This window comes from Gossypium hirsutum, chromosome A07 (assembly GCF_007990345.1).
Source record: "Gossypium hirsutum isolate 1008001.06 chromosome A07, Gossypium_hirsutum_v2.1, whole genome shotgun sequence".
NCBI lineage: Eukaryota > Viridiplantae > Streptophyta > Magnoliopsida > Malvales > Malvaceae > Gossypium > Gossypium hirsutum.
The window spans coordinates 84006789-84027785 of record NC_053430.1 but is presented as its reverse complement, the minus strand read 5'-3'; the positions used below and the strand labels follow the sequence as shown (position 1 = coordinate 84027785).

The window sequence follows — 20997 nt, the reverse complement described above, 5'->3', positions numbered from 1 at the left end:
CCACCTATTCGATGCCACTTTATCCCTATCCTCCAACCACTAAAAATTACTTTTCCAAAGACTTGTATTTTACTTGTATAAGCATATCGGTGCTGTCATATATGATCCTTCCACCATTAAAAAAATATTTTTTTTGTGTAATGACCTAATCATTGGGCAGCAAAAAAATGAGTGGTACTGCTACCTTCTCGGGCACCACCAGAATGCACTATTCATCTCACACCATTTTGGTAATAATGCCATGGGGATACCATTTTAGTATTTAAATAATATTTTTGGATTATTAGTGTAAAAAACCCCGTGGTGTGATTTTGTTATTCCATCTAAAATACTTCATTAAAAGCAATTACAACAAACAAGTGTTTTGCTATAATGTTCTTCAGCCATTTTTATTTTACTTTGGCTTCGTTTGTTTCACTGAAGATGGCTTCCAGAAAATGGTTTCTGGAAAATGGCTTATTTTTCCAGAAAAGTTAATACTTTGGTTTCTGGAAAATGGCTTATTTTTCCAGAAAAGTTAATACTTTCCGGTGTTTGGATGAATTTGTGTAAAATACTTTTTATTGTTTGGCAGATTTCTTGAAGATATTTCATAAAAACTGTTTTCAATAAAACAAGTATACATTTGAGATTTTATTATCTTTTCATTGTTTAATTGAGTTTATTTCATAAAGCTTATTTATATTTTAATCAATTATGTTTTAGATTTAATCAATCTTAATTTACTTAATTAAGCTTAATTGTTAATTCTGTAAATTAGGGAATATTAATATATTTATGTTTAATTAAGTTGAAAGTGGTAAATATTTATTTTGAATATTATTAGGATGAGTAAGTTGAAAAATGATTTAATTTAATAAAAATTGAAGTAAGGGCCAAATTGTAAAATTTGTAAACTTTCAAATTTAAGGGTCTGGGTAATGAAATCTGAAACATTAATATAGTAACAAAATTATATGATTATGAAGTATGAAAATTTGGAAAGTTGAGCATAAAATAGTAAAGTTTGAAACTATAGGGGTTAAATTATAAAGATTTCAAAACTTGATTTTAAGACTAATTTACGTTATTTGAGAATTTACAATTTTGAAAAATAGAATATGAAAGTTTAACTTTTCAAAAATCAAGGACTAATTTTTGGAAATTTTGACAATTTTAGTTTTAAAGACTAAATTATAAAATCTGGAAATTTAAAAAAATGGACTATTTTGCAAAACTGTGCAAAATGAGGTTTTGGGGCTAAACTGTAGAATAAAAAATATATGTTTTTGAGGAATTAAATTATAGAATAGTAAAAATTTGAATTTGAGGGACCAAATCATAAAAAAATTAAAATTAAAATATAAAAGAATATTTTCTTCAATAGTAAAGAAAGCTTTCCCTTTATTACTCTGAAAGCTTCCCCTTTTTATTTTTTCGACAATGAAGATAATGAAACATTTTATAAATTTGAAAAATGTCTTATGAAGAAAAAGTTGATAAGACATTTTTCTTAAAAAGTCTTAATTTTACCTTTTTCTTTTGGAGAATAATTTCCTTTGTTAATTCATTTTCCATAAACAAAAACACCATGAAAAAAAATTATAAAAAAATGTTATATGCCAACAAATGGATTCTTATTCACATCTCTCCAGATTTACAACTGAAAAAGCTTTGAATCTTAAGTCCTTCTCAAAACCTATTTGTGGAATCTTAATATGCTTTTATGGGTGGAATCTAAATCCCTGCCATTGAAATTTAATACTAAAAGGGAAAAAGAATTATCTCACTGCAACTTATTATTTGGATAGCTGAAAAATAGCACCAATCAAGTCTTGCCAAAACACCTTTTTCTTTTTTGACTAAGTCCTCCCTCACCATTATGCTGTGGAGTGATAACAACCTGACATTTGCATAACTTTTGGTGACAATTATTCGGGCAAATTACCAATAAAAGCCCTTTTTTTTAAATTTACCGAAATGGGCCAGGTCAAAAATTATTTACCGGAATGGACCAATTTTTACAAAACGCGTCCACGCCAGCACGTTGTCAGGGGAAAAAGCAGGAAAATGCTTCCTCAAGGAAGTGCTTTGCCTACGTGGACAGAAAACGCTTCCTTGAGGGTGCGCTTTCTGTCCACGTAGGCAAAGTGCTTCCTTGAGGAAGCATTTTCCCCGTGTTTGAACAGTAGCAACGGTTATTTTTTTGACCGTTGGTAACCCCCCAACGGTCCAAAAAAAACTATAAAATCCCCCACCCCTTTCATTTTTTTCACACTTAAATCCTTTCAATCTTCAATCTTTCAACATTCTCTCAAATTTCTCTCAAATCTCTCAAATTTCTCTTAAATTCCTCTCAAAACTCTCGTTAATTTTTTCAAAAAAGCTGTAATTTTATTTTTTCTAAATTTATTTTTTAAAATAAAAAAAATTTGATCGTGTTAGCAATGGCCGGAGAATTAATTCGCTTCGATGATAAACACATATCCATCGAACAAATGTAAATGGTAAGTGTTAAATTTAATATTTAAATATTATTTAAGATTTCTGTCATTTATGAAAATTTAAATAATTTTTATTTTATTATTTCTTATAAAAGTCTGTAGATCGGATATTGCAATGCTATATCCGTAACATGACTAGTCTTCCATCATCGTTGATAGAGGATTACCTACGGGAAGCGGGTTTTTGGCACGTGGCGATGATACGCCGGGGGTGCAAGTTGGACCCTAAACTTATTAGTGCGTTGATAGAAAGGTGGAGACCCGAGACGCACACATTTCATCTTCCATGTGGAGAGTGCACTATCACTTTGGAAGACGTGCATTTGCAATTAGGATTGCCGATGGACGGGGACGTAGTCACTGGGTCCGTTCATTCTGCTAATTGGGGAGCAGTATGCTACGAGCTTTTGGGTGCTATTCCGGATAATATTAATAGAGGTCGGATTGAGATGGGCTGGTTACGAGACATATTTCCGGAGCCGGATGATGATTCTACCAAACTAGAAAAAATTTGATATGCTCGAGCATACATTCTTCAGATAATTGGAGGTTATCTGATGCCGGACTTGTCACGAAACCTTGTACATCTGAGATGGCTACTGAAACTCGTTGATTTTAGAGCATCTGGTGAATTTAGTTGGGGGCCTGCCATGTTGGCAACACTATATCGGGAGATGTGCGGGGCTACGCGATCGAAAAAAGCGAAAATCGGAAGTTGCCTATCACTACTGCAATCATGGGCACAGTTTCGCTTTCCATTTTTACATCCTCGAGTGGACCACCCATATACATTCCCACTCATAACGAGTTAAATTTTATATTAGATTTTACAATTATTACGTAGATTTAAAATACAATCGTATACTAAAATTTTATTTAATTAGGTGGAACCATTCGGCAAGTTATGCTTGATTACCTAACTGTCTTGAAGATATACGGCTTCTATTAGAGCAACGGTCGGAAGCACAAGTAAGTATTAAAAATATATATATATATACATACATAATAAAATAGTGGATTCATATTTAGTATTTAGTATTTAGTATTTTTTTATTTAACTAATATTTCCATCATTTTTATATAGTTTCAATGGACACCATACGAGGATCCGGCAATTCGGGCAGTAATTCCGGATGAATACTTGCAAAATCCGAACGCTTGGCACGTGAAGGTCCCATTGGTCAACTTTGCTATTGTGGAGATGCAACAATTAGACAGAGTATTACGGTAATTTAGATTCCGACAACCGATTCCTGTGGCACCTGAGGTGTTGGATGATCATCACAAAATCAACTTACGACACTTGCATATGGATTGGCCGAGATTCTGGTCACACTATATCCAAATGTGGGAAGATCTGTATGATTGTGTACCTACTCGGGAACCGATCATCATTCCAGAGTTGGCGTGCGTGCCGGAATACATGCCATGGTTTAGGATCCATGGCAAGCCATATTTACTGTCAGAAGAGGAGAGGCAACGACAATTGCGTGTCCAAAGGGAATGACGTGACCCTTTAAATCCTAGAAGAAGGGACGACGACGCAGGCCCATCAACAGGACCTACATAGTCACCGGGCCCAACAGTTCAACCGTCAACACCCACAGCACAGCCTCTTCAGATGATGCCAGGTACGTATCCTAGCCCTTTTATGTATCCTAGCCCTTATATGTTTCCTTTTTCTAGTCCTATGGCAGGTTGGAATGCATGGCCCGGTTCATCTCCATTTTCGATTACTCCGAGTGGACCACTAATCCATAGGCAACCGTCGCACGAGGGATCGCAGGAACGACCGTCGGGGAGCTCTTCTTTTTACCAATCCCCATCACCTTATGGCTTTCAAACACCTCCGCCATTAATGATGCAAACACCTCCATAGTCACTATCTATCAAGGCGGGTCATCCTTCCAATACCCACAACCAGAATCCTCACCGGAGCAAGCACAACCCCAGCCGGAAGTTGGACAAAAGAGGAATCCAACGCGTAACCGTCGATGACCTCCATGTGGCACTGAATCTGACCGGCACAGACATTGATTTTTATTTTAATATATTTATACAAACATTTTGAATCTTTTTATATTATTTCATGTAATTAGATAAAAGGTTGTTTTAAATAAAGTAATTGTAATTTACTTTTATATTTTTAATAAAATGGAAATTATTTTAAATAAGGCAACATTTTGAGTATTTTTATATTATTTCATGTAATTAGATAAAAGGTTGTTTTAAATAAAGTAATTATAATTTACTTTTATATTTTTAATAAAATGGAAATTATTTTAAATAAGGCAACATTTTGAATATTTTTATATTATTTCATGTAATTAGATAAAAGGTTGTTTTAAATAAAGTAATTGTAATTTACTTTTATATTTTTAATAAAATGGAAATTATTTTAAATAAGGCAACATTTTGAATATTTTTATATTATTTCATGTAATTAGATAAAAGGTTGTTTTAAATAAAATAATTGTAATTTACTTTTAAATTTTTAATAAAATGGAAATTATTTTAAATAAGGCAACATTTTGAATATTTTTATATTATTTCATGTGATAATATAAAAGGTTGTTTTAAATAAAGTAATTATAATTTAATTTTATTTTTTAATAAAATGAAAATTATTTTAAATAAAGCAATATTTTGAATATTTTTATATTATTTCATGTAATAAAATATAAATAATACAACATATTGACAATTACAACAACTATCAACTATTGCGATTTGGACATGATCTACGTGTATGGCCTGGGTTCCTACACCATCCACATAACTTCTGTTGATTGGTTGTTTCTTGGATATCCATATTGTTGCGTATTCTAGTCGAGCAAGGTCGACCCTTTGGTTTACGCCGCAACTCTCTATCCGGTAACAGCTTAAACGGAGCAAGCAATACAGAAGGTCACTTACGCTCATTTGGGACCAATGGAAATATGTGTCTCCACATGTTGTACATGTTTTCCAATTTGTACACGTCGTCGACATAGCTCATGGGGTCCAGACGAAGATTTTGACAAGCTGCAATTACATGAGCGCATGGATAACGAAGTGTGTCAAACCTCCCACAATCGCAAGTCCTATGTCTTAAGTGTACACGATATTGCCCGCCAATAATACCTTGGTGCGGTTTGTCAAACTCTGTCACACGAAACCATAAGTTGTCTTGATCGTGACACACTGTGTGCATAGTGTTCGCCCGTGCCTTCGTCTTGTTAATTTCTTACAATACCTTTGCGCACCATACATGGCCTCCCTGCATTTGGCCTACATAACTCGCTGCTCGTTTCGAAAATAGTGCCGCTAAACAAAAAAATGTCTCTCGCACAACTGATGTTATCGGTAAATGACGTGTTCCTTTCAGAACAGAATTTATACATTCGGCCAGGTTTGAGGTCATGTGACCATATCGTAAGCCGCCGTTGTATGCTTGTGTCCACTGTTCGAAAGGTATATTACATAGGTAGTCATGGCCCTCTTCATTAACTAAATGGAAAACTGCCAACATCTCATGAAAATGGTCCTTACTTATCTCATACCCTGCTAATATAAGTTGATAGCGAAAATTACATACCACTTTTCCATTTAAAATAAATTCAATATTCCAAACGAAATTATATTAATAGAGATAAAGTTAAATACCCATGTTGGTTACTTGTCGTTTTTCAGTTGTAGAATGAAATTGCCCGTGGTAGTTGGACGCAACATGCCTTAGGCAATACCGATGGTGTGTGTGATGCCACATGCTTCCCTGTCGTGCAATTGCGGCTAGTATTCCGGTGCCTCGATCTGATATGACACAGATATTAGGTTGGGGGCAAACATGCCTCCTTAGCCTAGAAAAAAAAAATCCTAGTCATCAGCTGACTCCCATGGTGTTATTGCAAACGCAATTGGAAGGATTCTCCCACTGTCATCCTGTGCCACAGCTAGCAATAGCCGATAGGTATATCTACCGTACATAAAGGTACCGTCAATTTGTACCAATGGCTTACAATATGCAAATGCGTCGCGACATTGCTTAAAGCTCCAGAAGAGACGCTTAAATACTTGGCATCTACAGAGCAATCGGTCGCTGTAGTATGCAGGTTCTATTTGAAGGTCTGTTATGCAACCTAGGACGTATTTCTCTAGCACTTGACACCACTGCCATATTTCATTATATGAAGCGTCCCACCCACTATGCATCTTCTCCAAAGCCTTCTGCTTAGCTATCCAAGCCTTGCAGTAAGAAGGCGTGTAGCCCATTTGGTTACGAATATTGGCAATTAAGACTAGCACTAAAGTCCTAAGATCTGCCTTCACCGTGGGTAGTATTAAGCTAGCTAACATAGCTGAATCCATCTTGGGATGATCTTGTGAAATACCTGTCAACGAAGTACATTAAATAATGTAACATTACATAATAACAGTATTATTCAAAAACCTTAAATACTGTACCTGCAGCACATGTATGTGGACCTTTATACTTTTTTATCTCCCACAACCCTATCCTTTTCCTCAACGAGGCGTAGATTTTCCATTAACAACTTCCGTCTTGCACTGCACACTTCGCCTCAAACTTATCAGATTTAGATTTAACCATGTAGTAGTTAACACCGTTATTGATGTTATGTTGTTTCAATGCACCAAGAAAACTATCCTTATTGGAAAACTCCTTACCAACTTCAAATTCACTCGAATCCAATAATGAACTTGTATGATCACGTGTTCTGTATGGTAGATTTGGAAACTCCAATGCATTATCTGCAGATAGATCAAAATTATGCATGTGGGCTGGAGGCGAGTATGCCCTGAATCGTAGATCTTCTTCTTCATCTGAACCCCCTTCAACATCTTTAGGTTCAGTTGGAATAGGCTCTAGTTCAGAAAATAATCCAACTTCTGTACCATCTCGGCTGGGCTCTCGAGGTGGATCCACATCGGACTCATCATCTAATCCACCATCATCTGCGACGAATGAGGTCCCCTCACCGGTGGACGCCATGGGGAGTACATCATCCTTTCTTCTGGGCGTTTCATAACGTCCCCAATTGGATGTATATTGCCAAGCACTATAAGTTGATGTCGTTCCCTAGTACGTATTTCCAGCATCAAACATTGACCCACCTAGGTGCATGTCCCATCCACTAACAGAGTGTCGTGCAGGGGTTGTGTATTCCATACCGCTACCAAAAACCAGCGGTTCCGTGTTATGTAACCCACTAACGGAGTGTCGGGTAGGGGTCGTGTATTCCTCTTGAACAACAGCCGCAAATGTATCATTTGTCTATGCAAATTGTACATATAACTCAATATATGGTGCTCCACTAGCAAAATGAGTCTGCACCATTGCCTCCAAGTTACGAGCACCTTTGATGTCGAACGACTCATATGTTACTGGATCAATAGAAGCACAAAACCGATACCTAATAGACAACACTTTCATTGGCGTCGTTCCGAATATTTTACGCCTAATCCTTTTAAGAAGTTCTGTCAAATCTATATTCTGGTTAAAAATAAGTCGTATTGTATTTTTTGAAAAAAAAACAACACCGTTCTCGGTGTGAAGAACCTCGCCATCATAGTAAATAACAGCACTAATGCGTTCACTCATCTTTAATTTTTATCCTTCATAGCCTCTCTATTTTTTTTGCTGTAAGTTATGCAACCTGAGAACAAAATTTGGCTCATTTATAGCCCAAGTTATTTCAGAAACCACTGTAGCAAAAGAGCGTCCACATGGGAGCTTCTTTCAGTACTTTTACTGAAAATGCATTCTGCTTGAAGCGTTTTTGACACTATTTATGCAGACACGTCTTCTCAAAATTATTTTTTCAGAGACCACTGTAGCAAAAGAGCATCCACGTGGGAGCTTCTTCCAGTAATTTTGCTGAAAATGCATCCTGCTTGAAGCATTTTTACCACTATTTGCGCAGACATGTCTTCTCAAAATTATTTTTTCAGAGACTACTGTAGCAAAAGAGCATCCACGTGGAAGCTTCTTTCAGTACTTTTGTTGATAATGCATCCTGCTTGAAGCGTTTTTTACACTAGTTGAACAGACACGTCTTCTCAAAATTATTTTTTTAGATACTACTGTAGCAAAAGAGCGTCTACGTGGGAGCTTCTTTCAGTACTTTTGCTGACAATGCATCCTGCTTGAAGCGTTTTTGACACTATTTGCGCAGACACGTCTTCTCAAATTTATTTTTCAGAGACTATTGTAGCAAAAGAGCGTCCACGTAGAAGCTTTTTTAGATTAACAAATAATTTAATTAAGTTTCCCTAAACCCCAAACCCTAATTTATTTGATTTTTTTTCTTAAATACCCTAATACCCTAAACCCTAAAATCCTAATCTATTTTTTTAATTTATAATTAATTTACTCAAGTAACCCTAAACCCTAATTTATTTGATTTTTTCCTTAAAAACCATAAACACTAAATCATAATCTAATTTTTTAAAATTAGTAATTAATTTAATTAACAAACACTAAACCCTAATTTATTTAAATTTTTTCCTTAAAACCCTAAAATTTAAAAACTCAAAATTCCCAAAACCCTAACCATAATTGCAAAAAACCCTAATAAAAACACAGGAAAAACGCTTCCTCAAGGAAGCGTTTGCCTACGTGGACAGAAAGCGTGCCCTCAAGGAATTGTCCACGTAGGCAAAGCGCTTCCTTGAGGAAGCGTTTTCCTACTTTTTCCCCTGACAACGCGATGACATGGATGCGTTTTATAAAAACTAGTTCATTCCGGTAAATAATTCTGACCTGGCCCATTTCGGTAAATTTAAAAAAAGGAGCTTTTATTGGCAATTTGCCCCAATTATTCGTATATACAAAAAATATATGTTAAATTGACTAAACAAATGGAAACAAAACAGAAAGCAGGAAAAGGGGAATTTGAAAATTCAAACGTAAAAAAAGAATGACTCTTGCTTGCACGGTCTACTGAGTATTTTGTCCAGCTCTTATGACTCTTGCTTGCACGGTCTACTGAGTATTTTGTCCAGCTCTTATCCCTTTCCTCATATGCATTTCTCTCCGCTTCTCTGATTTTCTACTGCAATGGAGAATCCAAGTAAAGTAGCGACTTTTTTCCTTCAAAACCTCTTATTTTACTTGCTTCCCTGTCTCTTCTTCTTTTTCTTCTTCTTCTTCTTCTTCTTTATTCAATACCTTGTGGTTCCTATTACAGCAGATTTCAATGTTACCCCTTACTACCCCATAGATAACATCACAATAGACTGTAGTTCTTAAACCAATGCCGACTCTCTCGATGAACATTCTTGGGTTGGAGATGGCAATGGAAAATTCAGCCCGATAGAGTCAGAAAACAACAAGAACAAATCATCACCGGCTAAAGCTGTATCTCCATCGCCCTCATCAGTTGGTAATGTCCCCTACTCCACAGCTCGTCTTTCTTACTCGCAGTTCACCTATTCTATTCCCCTCACTTCTGGCCCAAAGTTCATCCGCTTGCACTTCTATCCAACTTCATATCTAAGCTTTAACGACCCTTCTAAGAAAGCTTTCTTCTCTGTTCAAGCTGGTCCTTTTACCTTTCTCAGGAATTTTAATGCTTCACTCCATGCTGTACCCAACGTTCCACTTATCAAAGAATTTTGTACAAATGTTGAAGGTCAAAGGTTAAACTTAACCTTCACTCCTAGTCCTGATATCACTCATTCTTATGATTTCAGCAATGCCATCGAAGTTGTTTCCATGCCGATCAATCTATATTATACACCAGAGATTGATGATGACGGCGTACCTTTTCTTGGCCAGGCCCAGGGAAACTTGTACACCCTAGGAAACAACACTGCCCTTGAGATGATGTATCGAGTCAAAGTTGGTGGGAGGGAAATTCCGCCAGGAGAAGACACTGGGATGTTCTGGGGCTGGTTAAAAGATGACGCCTATTTGACAATAGCCAAACCAAGTGCTCTTCCTGTTAATACCAGTATTAATCTCACATTCAACAGTATACCATCGTACTCTGCTCCAAGGGATGTTTATATAACTGTCAGGACAATGGGGATGAACAAGACCCAGAATGATAACTACTATCTGACATGGGAGTTTCCTGTTGATTCTGGGTTCAATTACTTCGTAAGGTTACATTTTTGTGAGTTCCAGATAGAGATAACCAAAGAAGGTGATAGAGTGTTTGAAATCTTATTAGCTAATTTAATTGCAGAAACTGCAGCAAATGTTATATCCTAGAGTGGTGGAAATGGGATTCCAGTATATCGGGATTATGTGGTGTCAATAGGAAAGAAAGGAAATCAAAAGTAGCAAAATCTCTCTATTGCTTTACATCCTTCGTCACCTTGGAGAACTCTTTATTCTGATGCCATCTTGAATGCTTGAAATCTTAAAATTGAGCAACAAATTTGTTCTTGCCAGTCCAGATCCAGTTCCAATAAATCAAAAAGAAAATTAACCACCAACCTCAACCAAGCATAACAACAACAAAGTAGTATTCGGCATTGTGGGAGGCATAACATCGGGCTTTGTTGTTCTTTCTCTTCTTTGTTTCTTCATTTTCCGTCGAAAGATGAGAGTCAGAGATACCGATTCCAGTAAGGGAATTCTACAGTGGAGTCAGTTTTCCAGTAAAGGAGAAGGAGTTCCAGTAAAGGAGTCAACCAAATGTGGTAGCTCATCTCTGCCTTCCGATCTTTGTCGACACTTTTCACTGTCTGAGATCAAACGAGCAACCAACAACTTTGACAATGTTTTCATTATTGGTGTTGAAGGTTTTGGCAACATTTACAAAGGATTCATCTATGGTGGGGCTACCCAAGTTGCAATCAAACAGTTGAACCCTGAATCTCAACAAGCTGCTCACGAATTCAGGACCGAGATTGAGATGCTTTCCCAGCTACGTCACCTCCATTTGGTCTCATTGATCGGTTATTGCAACGACCGCGGTGAGATGATTCTGGTATACGATTATATGGCCAATGGAACACTTCGTGATCATCTTTACAACACTACAAACCCTCCTCATCCATGGAAACAACAGATAGAGGTTTGTCTTGGTGCCGCTCAAGGGTTGCAGTATCTTCACTCAGGTGCAAAACACACAATCAATCATAGAGACGTAAAGACAACAAATATCTTGTTGGATGAGAAATGGGTGGCTAAGGTTTCAGACTTTGGGTTGTCTAGAATCAGCCCACTAACATGTCCCAAACCCATGTTAGCACTGTAGTGAAAGGCAGCTTCAGATACTTGGATCCAGAGCATTCCCGTTGTGGACAGCTGACTGAGAAATCCGATGTATATTCATTCGGAGTTGTCCTTTGTGAAATATTATGCGCTAGGCCAGCAATTCATCGCTCGGCCGAGAATGCTCGAGTAAACTTAGTAGCACGGGTTCAAGAATGCCATCGAAACGGAACACTTTATAATATGATTGATCCATTTTTAAAAGGAAAGATTGTGGCTGAGTGTTTGAAAAAATTCACCGAAGTGGTAATGAGTAGCTTGCATGATGACGGAATCGAAAGGCCATTGATGGATGCTGTGCTGTGGGGCTTACAGTTCGCATTGCAATTGCAAGAAATTGCAGATGAGGGGCTTAAGCCTAATGCCATTGCTGGCATTGAGGAAGATATCGATGAGGAGAGCCCCATCATAGCCTATGCAATGGAAGATGAGAGTGGGGAAGTGTTTAGTAGCATCGGCGACCATGTCATGAATTCCAAGAGCACTACTTCGTTCAGTTTAACAAGTGATGAACAAATTTTTATGGGAAAGGGTTCTGATAAACACTTGTCAAAGGCAGTGTTTTTCGAGATTAGAGATCAACAAGGACGATGATGGAAACACGAATCTCGTTGATTAGGGAATCTTGAGAGTAATGGCCGGTGAGTTCATTTGAGAAAGATCCAACAGTATTATTAGAAAATCTAAGAAAAAATTTGTAACTTAATATTAGTATTTATTTACAGGTTGTTTATATTTTTATTAATTTAATAATGATGTATTATGTTATTATTTACTAATGATATATAAAACTTATACATTACTTATGACATCAAATATGATTCTATGAAATATTTTTAAGCAAATTTCTTGTACCTCTTATGAATGCTTACAATTGTAAAGGTTTAACCCAATTTAAGTAACAAACAAAAATGAATAGAAAAAAAATTAGAAATAAATATTTACATGTCTAATGAAGAGGATAAAAATCCAAAATTTCACTAGTTGGCAAAAAAACTGAAAGAGTACAATGATAGAGAAAATCAAATTGAAAAACCCTAAACATTGAATAATACAAAATTCTTCAGCTAAAGCACGAAATTCCAACTCTCTTTTGTTGGATTATTGTATCAACTTCTCTAGGGTTGCTAAAAGTCCTATTTGTAAGCTGAATTTTGTAGGCTAATATAATTAAAATATTCTTAGAGTTATCAAAGTTCGACTGGAAAAAAAAATTCGATTTAATGGGAAACACGTCGCCACGTCATAATGTCCTGCATCATGTTATCCTGACGTCGCCCATAGTCATGATATCCCATGTTGCGTAGTTTTGATGTTGCCTCTGTTTTGTGTCTCTAATTGACATCACGTCATTATGACATCATGATCTTCCTCATCATAACATTAACTCTATTTTAATTCTAGTTTAACCCAAAAATACATAATATTAATTGTATTGTTTAAAAATGATAATGTTAATAATTGTGGTGGTCGACTAAACTCTATAAATAAAATTGAATGACATAAATGTTTGTCATTCTATCCAATGCCACTCAAATAACGTGGATAATAACATCGAAATTTTCATAACTTAATAAAACACATTTTCCATTTTTTATTGCATTATTGAACAAAATGGACTCCGACAAATCTATATACTTATATAAAAAATGAAGGTACCTCCTAACACCTGCCTTTCTCACCTTTTACAAAAGGATTAAATTTCATGTTCGGGACATGGTTAAATTTGAGATTTAATATATATATATTTAAATTTTAAAATAATTTGATTTCTATATTTTTATAATATTATTAATTAATCCAAATAATTAATATTATTAATTTTTTTAGTTAAAACATTACATGATTTTTATATAATGCTACTCATCCTAAAAGTTTTACAGATTAACACGTGACTTTTTTTTTAACTTTACGTCAGTGTTTATCTTTTTTTTTCAAATTTAGAAATATGATTAAATTTTAATTTTAATTTCGCTATTACGTATAAATTTTAGATTTAACTGTTTCACTTTAATTTTTAATGTAATATGATTCCTATAGTTTTGTAATGTTATAATTAATCTAAATAATTAATGATAGTTATATTAATTTAAATGCCCTAAGAATTTTAAGAGACCGAATATGTGATTTTTTATTTCTTTTAGGTTTATCCTTTTTTTTTGGGGATATTATAAGATAATAATCTAACTTCAATTTTAACCCTTATACTATGTTCAAAATAAAAATAGAATTAGAATATGTTTTAACCTTAAAATTTAACACACACAAAATAATTAATCTAACACAAAAGTAAGAATCATATTAGTTTTAATTATTATCATTGAAAAGCCATGATCCTCAAGTTTTTGTCGTATTATTATTCAATATTTTAGTATTTTTAATCATTTATTAATAAGTAATATTTAATTTAATAATATAAAATATGACAAAACACATTACACTTTTAAAAATTTTTCCACAAATTTTAGAAGTGTTATTTTTGAGACAAACAATTATCGATATGAAAAAAAATCTTCTTATAAAAAATATATCAATTATTCCAAAACAAACAATAAAAGAAAATGATATCTTATTTTGACTACTTAAATTATTGAATACAGATGCTCATATAAAGAGAAAAATCCAATTCACCTTAACCTTTGTGGTTCCATATCACATGCCTTTCTAAACCAGAAAATTCAACACATGAAACATCAACACTATGGACCACGCTATGTACCATCGGTTAACATTCTTTTAACCCTAAACTTTTGGATGAATTACATTATTAATCATTAAAGTATGAGTAAATTTTTGTTTTAATTATTTAACTAAAAAAATTACAATTTAATCACTAAATTATTCGAGAGTTTTCATTTAAGTCACTAAATTATTCAAAAAATATTCTTTACGTCACTAAGTTGTTAAGTTTTTTTTTTAAATGTTCCGCCTACGAGCTCCAATCAATGATTCAATGATCGGTACATTGGATTAGTACCTATCAACGAGTAGAACAATATACCTTAGATCTAAGTTATTTTGATAGTCAATGTTGGATATCAGAAAAAAAAACTACTAGAATTTCATTTCACAAATTCATGATGTCCAAAGTTATTTCATGAAAAAAAACTGAACTATAGAAGAAAAGCAGAAAGAGAGCTGTCAGTCAGTGCAAGTAGTGTAACACCTTTGACCTCGCTTAGGAGTTTTGGCTAAGTCAAAGGTGTTACATTTGATCATCGAAGTGATCCTGTAAAGCCTTTCTTTTTTACTTGAGTTGATTTGTATAAAAATCGCTATTTCGTTTTTAGGAAATACATTCATTCTTTAAACCGACTTAAATTAGTGAATTGATTTCAATATTATTATTATGACGTTTAGAAAACGTTTATGGTTTTCGAGAAAATATTTTATTAAATATTTTCAAACTAATTTATTATACCTCTTATGAATATTTAGAACTGTAAGGGATAAACTCAATTTAAGCAACGAACAAAAATGAATAGAACAAATTGGACACAAATATTGACGTGTCTTATGAAGAGGATAAAAAACCAAAACTTCACTAGTCGGCAAATAAACTAAAAGATTACAGTGATAGAGAAAATCAAAAATGAAAAACACTAAACCCTGAATAATACAAAGCTCTCTAGCTAAAACATGAAATCCCAACTCTTTTTTGTTGTGTTATTGCATCAATTTCTCTAAGGCTAAAAAAAACCCTATTTGTAGGCTGAAATTCGCGGGCTAATATAATTAAAATATCCCTAGAATTATCAAATTTCAACTAAAAAAAGAAACCCGATTTGTGGGGAATATGTCGCCATGTCACATTATCTCGCATCGTGTTGTCCCAATGTCACCCATCATCATGACGTCCCATGTCACGTCGTCGAGGCGTTACCTTTGCTTCGTGTCTCCAATTGGCCTCATGTCATTGCGACATCGTGGTCTTTCTTATCATGACATCAACTCTATTTTAATTATAATTTAACTCGAAAATAGGAGTCACATTACATGATTCTATTATTTAAAAATGATAGTGTTAATAATTGTGGTGGTCGACTAAACTCGATAAACAAAGTTGAATAACATAAAGGTTTTTCATTCTATCCAATGCCACTCAAATAACATGGATAATTACATCAAAATTTTCATAAATTAATAAAACTGTTATAAAATAAAGAAAGATAGAGAGAATAAAAAACAAAGAAAATATGAAAGCAATAGGGAATGTACTTTATTAATTAAATGGGTATTACAATGTTTCATTAGAGTCTCTATTTATAGGCATAAAAAGTATAAAAGAAGTAGAGATCTAATACTAGTAACTATTAGAATTTAAAGTACGTTAAAACTTTATCTTGATCATGATGGACATGCACTTAATAAGATATTCATAACACTCCCCATTGGATGTCCATTGGTAGATAATATGCCTCATTAAAACCTTATTAGGAAAAATCCTGTAGGATAAAAACCTAATGAAGGAAAAAGAGTACATAATCTATAATACGCATAATATGCTGCCTCATTAAAAACCTTACAAGGAAAACCCAATGGGACAAAACCTCGGTTAAGGAAAAAAGAGTGCAATGCGTATTTACACCCCTCATGAAAACATCACATATTTTCTCGTATTCTACGTATTCAATCTTGAATACTAGTTTCTCAAATGACTATTTGAATGTATTTGATAAGCATTTATATTACTATTCTTTTAAAAATCATGAGTGAGGAAAATTTGGGGGAAATATATTTTGATCTCTTCAGGAAATTCAACAATAATCATAATAAACTTGAATCATGATTTTTTTATAAAAACACAAATAGGTATTTTGGATCATTTTATAATCCTTCTTCAACTACTATTCACTAAGTCAAATTTACCATATATGTTCAAATGATTTCAATTTATATAAATGAACAATTTCTCAAGAATTTCAATATGCTTCTAGCATCTAAAATCCTTTAAGGATTTTAATATAAACTTTACTATATAGTTATTCATAAAAGGTTGTAACAATAACCATTAGACGCAAGTTAAATCTGTTATGAATTGTCAATTTAATAATATATCTAAAGGTTATTATCCACCACAAAAAAAAAATATCTTTTTATAATCAATGCTAAGATTTAGTGAAAAACTTCATATTTTTATTTCGCTTTTGTAAAACTATTTAAATTGCACCATCACTGGCTTTATACCTTTAGATATTTGGACTACTGGTCCAAAAACTTCACGAATTTAATTGTACTTGAGTTGCGTCTTTATATTTTGATCAATTTATTCCATATTTATATTTCTCAATAGATTTATTCAAGATCTTCTTTTTATTTTGTTATTTCAATAATAATATTTCATGCAAAATCATTGTCGATCGCTTTTATTATTTGGTTCTACATTCTCTCGAATTGACATAACTTATCGAGATATCTTATTTTCATTATTTTAAAATTCAGTTTCAGGTATCTGAATCTCTTCTGAAGTTTTACTTATTAGTTATGTCTTGGGTCTCTTCTGGAGTACCTGCTTACACTATATGACCATTTAGAAGAATTTTCATCGTTGGAACCGATCAATATATTATTTATTCTAACTGATTGTCCCACTGGGACTTTGATTCAAATTAAAATATTAGATGGTACATAACACTTGGTTATTCTCATTAAGTTTGTAAATAAATCTAACAGTTAACTTGTAATGAGTTATCCTTATTGAACTTCTTGTTCAAATTACTCTCCCTCTAACTCATTGCAAGTTATTATTTCTCTCCCCCTAATGTCGGGAAAACTATCGAATCAAAATTTTAATCACAAATCATGTCATAATTGAATCTCAAATACATTCAAAACATCTAATAATATGAAGAAACTTGTAATTAATATATATTCCCAACTTTGTTTGAGGATTCACTCATCTTTGTGCGTTGTGGTGGAGTAATTTGAACATATATGCACATACAAAATTCAAAGATGAGAAATATTTAGCTCTTGATCAAAAATCAATTGTAATGAGGAGTATTTATAACTTATTGGCTTGATGCGTACAACATATAAATCAACATAGTCTCATGTTGAAATAGGAAGTTTAGTTCTCATAAGTAATGTTTTAGACATTAATCAGAGGTGTTCAATCAATAATTTCTTTAAACCATTATGCGTATAAATAATAAACTTTTTCAAAAGTTTTTCAAACTCAATCAATAAAAGACTGAGATATAAACTTATCAATATTAGCAAGATGAATTGTCTTAATTGCATTATCTGAAATTAATTATTTAAATAAGTAATCTTGCAAGCGACGGGTTGCAAATTGATTGTAACACCGCTAACCTATATCCGTCACCAGAACAGGGCTATAGAGCATTACTGTAGTTTACAGAACAATTACAGGTAATTCAAGACATTTACTATTCATATCCAAAATTAATCATATCGTCCCTTAGATGGACCCTTAGGGCCCAATTTAAGCATTAGAAACAAGTCGGGACTAAATCGAAGACTCGAAAAATTTTTCATGAAATTTCAAAATTTTTCTTATGTACTGGGGTCACATGCTCGTGTGAGTAGGTTGTGTGGCTCACACAGCCAAGTGACATGCCCATGTCTCAGGCCGTGTGGGCATTCGATGTGAGGCACACGACTGTGTCCCAGCTCGTGTCCTTACCCGTGTAACTCTCTGACTTGGGTCACACGGCCAGCCATACGCCCGTGTGCTAGGCCGTATGGTTAATTTTAATTTTTGAAAATTAGGTGCAGGATTCACACGGCCAAGACACACGTATGTGTTCTAGGCTATGTGTCACACACGGCTGAAACACACGCCCGTGTGCCTAATTCTGAGCATTTTATTTCTCAATTTTAAGATACAGGGGACACATAGCCAAACCACATGCCCATGTGCCAGGCTTGTGTCACACACGATCAAGACACATGCCCTTGTGTCTACCCGTGTGGACAAAATAAAGCCATTTCCTAGCTTTATTTCTCACCCAAATTTGCTAATAACCTACACCAATACTTACAAACATATACCAACCAATTCAAGTATTATAACCAAACCAACTCTATCATCTAACATATTGACATACATATTTAACATAATTCAATCAAACCATAGAAAACACATATGTAATTACCATGATGTAACCTTATAAAATACCAAATCAAACCATCACTAGCCATTCTAATGGCTAGATTACAAACAATCATTTACAAGCCAACAATTGACTAAGTTAACCTATACATGCCATTATACCAAAATAAGTTTACTATTTATTCCAAAATGAGCTAGTAGATAGTGTGAAGATGCTCCGACCGATCTCCAACCTTTATGAGCTTCCGAGCACTATAAAACAGAGAAAAAAACCTAGTAAGTATTTATTGCTTAGTAAGTTCGTATAACAGGAATTAAACTTACCAATCATATTCAATTAAATAATCATAACAATAATATACTTCCCAACAAATTGACAAGTTTACCTAATCATATACACTCAATTAAGCAAATTAGTCACATAATTCACGTGTACAAAAAATAAACATGGATGAGCTCATCATGCTACAATTGTTCAGGTATTTCAGAAGAAATCGAGATATAATTCTTTTAACCTCATAATTTCTCATGTGATGAATTTTTTTCGTTGAGTTATTGGAATATCGATGGATACTCAGGTAGTATACACAAGGTATACAAATCAGTGATCTGTCAATTCATGTTCAGAGGTACCTATTAGGGCACTTAATTAGGGAATACATTCTCAAGCCACACATTAGGATGCTCAAATGAGCCATGTAACGCCCCAAATTTCTAAAGTTTCAGCTTTTGTGAGTGATGGGTTTGGAAGTGTTTGAATTTATGCTTCGTGATATCTTGGCTTAAGTATATGTTGGGTTAAGTGATTATGAGCTCTGGGGTGTGTTTGGGAGGTCCTAAGTTCAAGCTATAACTTGGGCTAAATTTGGGTTTTTTTTTAGTAAAGCCTAACTTGAGGTCAGTGGGCTTATAGTGAATTGTGGGTAAAAACTTAACAGAATGGGCCTGCTGGTCCAGTGGTTAAACGGCAAGGGAATACGCTTAGGGTCAGGGGTTCGTTTCCTTGCAGTGGCGATGGGATTATTTTACTGCAAGTTTCAATTAAGAGTTGGGCTTATTAGAAATCTAAATTGGGGTTTTAAGGGAAATTAGGGTTTATTCCCTTCTTTTTGAAAAAAAAGGCATTCTTTTGTTCTCTGCCGTCTTTTCTTTTGCTTTCCCCAAAAACCTTGCTAGCGAAATTATTTTCTTTCTTTTTCCTTCTTCTTCGTTTTTCTTCTCCTTCAAGTAGTTGTGGCATGTTTTTAGTGATTTCATCGGTTCAGAGATGTTTAAGGTTCTGTGGATCACTGATCGAGTTTTGAACAACAAGGAATCACTATTATTCGTTGAAGGTAAGTAGATCTCACATTTCGGGATTTTTCCAGTCTTATGTAAGTCGATTTAAATGACTGATTTGGGCTCGACATTGTCAACCTTAGGCTTTGGAGTGCTCGTGGTTGGATTAGCAGTGAAAACGAACCAGGTGTGTACTCCGATCACATAGAAAATGAGTTTTGGCAAAAGCCAAAAAGTGGTCTGTCGATGCCACACGGGCGTGTGGTCTGCCCGTGTGGTAGCCTGTGTCGCGAGACACGGGCATGTGATTGATGAGCTAGGCCATGTGCACGCCACACGAGCGCAACAGACACGGCCGTACTAGGCTGGCGAGGCCGTGTGTGAGGCACAGACCTGACCATTTGAGCCGTGTAGGCCACACGGGCGTGTCGGTCACACGAGTGAACCACGCGAGCGTGTGAAAGTTTGAGCCAAGCCGTGTGATCCACCCGGACAAAGCCAAGTTGGACGGTGTAGGCCACACGGGCGTGTGAGCCCAATTTGCTTGGAATGTACTGTAAGTTTGCACGGGTCACCTAAGTCAACTGTGATCTGACTGTAGGGGCTGTAACCATTACTTAAACCCCTTACTCTGATTGATCGCTGAATTGTATGCAAAAGCATGTTATTATAAGCATGTGTATTTGCTTGATTCTATATATCTGTTTTGCCATGATATTGATATGTACTGATATCTGCATATAAGCATGCCATGATATTTATGTTGCATTACATTGGGTTGGGATTGTGGTGGATAGAAGGAAGTCTAAAAGGCGATTAGCCTGTTATCTGGTAGCAACGTGCACTTATCTGTTATGTACTGTTTTACAGTACCATTTGGTGTGTAGGACTGGATGGGTTGATTTTATCCCCATACTTGGTTTGTAGGGCTG

General features: G+C 34.6%; 1 pseudogene; it reads left to right on the top strand.

Moving 5' to 3' along the window:
* The first annotated feature begins 9540 nt into the window (after nucleotides 1-9540).
* LOC107956407 (receptor-like protein kinase FERONIA) lies at nucleotides 9541-12345 on the top strand (annotated as a pseudogene).
* Nucleotides 12346-20997: the final 8652 nt, after the last annotated feature.